We start from the raw sequence: 3,833 nt of genomic DNA on the forward strand, positions 1-3,833 counted from the left end.
CAACCATTTTATTTTGGTTTTCTATAGTGCACATTCCTGAGAGAGAAATGTACAGGTGGTGGTAATATTAGCAACCTATTTTCACTCACTTATTCAATCTCAGAAGGAGAAAGAGATACATTACAAATCAAACCTGCGACTTGCCATCACACATCCTAAAATCAGGAGTAATAACTCACTAAGCTCAATATTCTGACACCTCTACCTGTGAGCGGCCTCAAACAAGCATATGATGCAATGTCCTGATGAGCAGAACGAACATGGGCCTGGAAACAACATCCAGGAAGGAGCTTATTTTTAAAGATTAAATTAAAAATATTTCACAAACTCACTTTCATTTTACAGAGGGAATTGGGAACAAGTTGTCTTAAAATTGCTTTGCGAAAACTAGTTTAACAATTCTTTATATTGAAATCTGTGAATCTGCTTTTTCTTAGTCAAATCACTCATTCTCCCTTTTAAAGAGCTTTGGTCCTGTTCTATATTCTGGTGGATGGCCCGTTTCTCTGCCAAGGTGACAGAGTAAATTACTCCATCAACCTGACGGAGATACCGTCCACCAGATTTAGAAATGACTACTGTTAGAAATGGGGTTTCTGGTTGACTAGGGTATGCACCTAAGCCAGGCAGGACCCATCACTGTAGTCAGGGTAAGGGAGTTACACACACAAGATAACCCCTGCTCACCCCCTTGGTAGCTTGGCAGATCAGTCAGACTTATCCCAGAGGCAATGCGTAAAGCGTTTGTGCAACGCTCACACCAGTGACACACTAGGCTCACCACAAAAAGAGACTCCACACAAGGTTTAGTCAAAATATCATTTGTATTATACATGAAACACTTAGACCAAAATCACATAACTCACTTTGCCACTAGGCAATTATTATACCAATACATAGACCATCTATTACTTTGCCAACCAGGCAATTGTCAAAGCATAGGTAGGACAATAACGTAAGTGCATAAATACTGCCCATGTCATCAGAACATATTATGACCAATATCACAGTTAATGCAGTAGGTAAATACTCATAAAGAGCACATGTCGTAAAATAACATCATCACTGTACATATCAATGTAACTCCTGAACATGAAGCAGTGGGATAATGCACACGACTCTATGAATCTCCTAAGAGCACTAGGGCATAAAATACCAAAAATGTTGCCCGTAGGACATTAAAAATGCAGAAGGATTATCTGTTAGCGCCTCCTGCTGTATTGTTACAGGATACACTGTACCTAGACACCAGGTGTAGGGCATAGCAGACCTTGCGTGCCACTAAAAATAAATGAGTGCTGCTTCTTGGCACCCCCTTCAAGGTAATCACCAATCCGAGGGAGGGCCCACGGCCCACCCTGTGGATTCTAATTGGGAGCCCCCGTTGGGCCCTCTGCACAGACGGCAATACCGAATGTAGTGGTCTGCAGCCACATGATCGAGCTGCTGAAGACAAGTGGATCCTCCCCACTATGGATGCAAAAAGCTGGACACGCTCCACCCACAGCAGTAGGGCCCTGAACATCACTGCGGCCCAGGAGGTGGTGTGGTGGTGCAGGTTCACACATTTGGGCCTTCTGGCCTCTGCAGTCTTCTGGCTCAAGGAAGTGGGGCATCCGCATTGGCCCAGTCCTGATTTCCTGTTGCTACAGCAACCTGCCTGAGCGGCATCAAGGGTTTTCTGGGGACTTGACCCCACTGAGGGGGGTTGCAACAGGGCAGCTGGCACTCTTCCTGCCATCAGGCACTCACCTTCCTCACACACTAATCCACCGAGGCTGGGCTTAGCTCTCTGCGATCTGTTGGGCTCCAGGGAAGCGGTGGTGATCATGGGAACAGAGCTTCCCAGTAAAGCAAGCCTGAGGATGTTCTCTTTTAGAAAACTAAGCGCTCAGTGATTCTTAAGGTGAATGCAGGAACTCCTCCTCAGCCCAGGGAAGTTCCAAATAGCACCAGAGATTCCAAAGTAAAGTGAATCACCAAAAATCCCATAATAAGGTAAATCACCATGGTTTTCTAAAATAAACTGAATGCACAGGGAACTCCCAGTAACACAAGGAATTCCCGGTAGCACAATGAAGACTTTGACATCCCTGAGTCTTGCAGACATGAGGCAAGCACACACAAGCCTTTGGAGATTTTCTTCCCAAGCAGGATACCACAGCAGGGCAAAAAGAGTCAGTCCTTATCCTACACTACAGATAGAAGCAGTAACTGCAGGCCAACCCACCCCTTACATCGAAACAGAAGTGTTCCTCACACATTCCTTCTGTTCTTCTTCTTGGCAGGGTCCTCTTGTTCCTGAAATTAATCTCAAGTCCTGGGGTTTTAGGTGCAATACTTATACCCCAATGTGTTATTGTTCTCTTTGCTGTAAGACTCTCTAAACCCAGTCCAAAGCAGTCCTTTCCTCCTTGGTGCAGCATGATCACAGGGGGCAGAAACAGCATTGTAAAAAACAGGAGACACAGCCTATTTAGGTGCAAGCAAAGCTCACTCCCACTACTCTAAATGCAGACACGTATTTCACTAACAGGACTTATCACACACACCAGTACATGTCCTACCTTTCGCATACACTGCACCCTGCCCATAGGGGTTCCTTGGGCCTACCTTAGGGGTGTCCTACATATAAGGAAAGGGAAGGTGTGGGCCTGGCAAGTGGGTGCACTTGCCAGCACCACATGTTAGTTTACAACTGAGTGCACAGACACTAAAGTGGTAGGACTGAGATCCATTACAGAGCTACTCATGTGGGTAGCACGACCAGTATTGCAAACCTACTAGTAGCATTTGATTTAAAGGCCCTGGAACACAACATGCACTTAACTAGGGACTCACCAGTAAATCAAATATGCCAATCATGGATAATCAATCATATCACAATTTATCCAGAGAGCATATGCCCTTTAGCACTTATCAGCAGTGGGAAAGTGCCCAGAATCCTATAGCCAGCGAAAACAGGGTCAGAACAATAGGAGGCAAAAGGCAAAAAGTATCGATATAAACCTGTCAAAAGAGCCAGGTCTAGCAACCACCAAGCTGGTGGTCATTTCTGAAGTGTTGCGAGGAATTGCCGTCACTGCGGTACAGGTCAATGCTTTTTGCAGTTTGTTGCAGGGCTCTGTCAACGTGACAGAGCCTTGAACTAAATAGTTTTTTCATTTTCGAAAAGAAAATTCAAAAGTGGGACTTTCTTTTTCAAAATAAAAAAGAAAGTGCCTCCTTTGCCATGGAAGTCATCCCACATGGCAAGTTTTTGCCTAGCGATGACTGACAGTGAGAAAACAGATGTTTGCTTGCCCATCCTAATTGGGTAGACAAACATTGTAGTGTGTTTATCTAGGTACCTGAATCGATATTCCTATTCTTTGCCCTTGTCCGGTTATAAATCAATAATATCCCTACAGCGGCATAGAAACCCTTTTCATAATTTCGGTCATAGCGCATGCTGTCACATTAAGCAAGCCTATTCCTCCAGCCCCCTAGAAAGCACACCGAGTTCTTAAACAAATCCAAGCCTCCGGCAACCTGGGAAATCCCCGCTGCTTTGTTTTGATTTTGTCCGAGAACTCCTGTAAAGCACTGTAAGAACGACCAGTTCTTAGTGACATCTTTATTGACGTCTTATGTCCAGCCTTACGTCAAACCCGGCACCTTTCAGGTATAAATATACCAACGTTGCCTTAAGCAAAAACACGGTGGTAATCCTGGAGCAGTGCAGCTATCTACTTCCGAAGAGCCCAGCTGATGCGAGAGCCCACGGACGCTGCCCCTCCCTTTTGACGCGCTGAGAAAGACGCTGTTTTTTCTCCTGCCGAGAAATCCAGCCT

Source organism: Lissotriton helveticus, chromosome 4_1, assembly GCF_964261635.1.
Source record: "Lissotriton helveticus chromosome 4_1, aLisHel1.1, whole genome shotgun sequence".
In the NCBI taxonomy this organism is placed as follows: domain Eukaryota; kingdom Metazoa; phylum Chordata; class Amphibia; order Caudata; family Salamandridae; genus Lissotriton; species Lissotriton helveticus.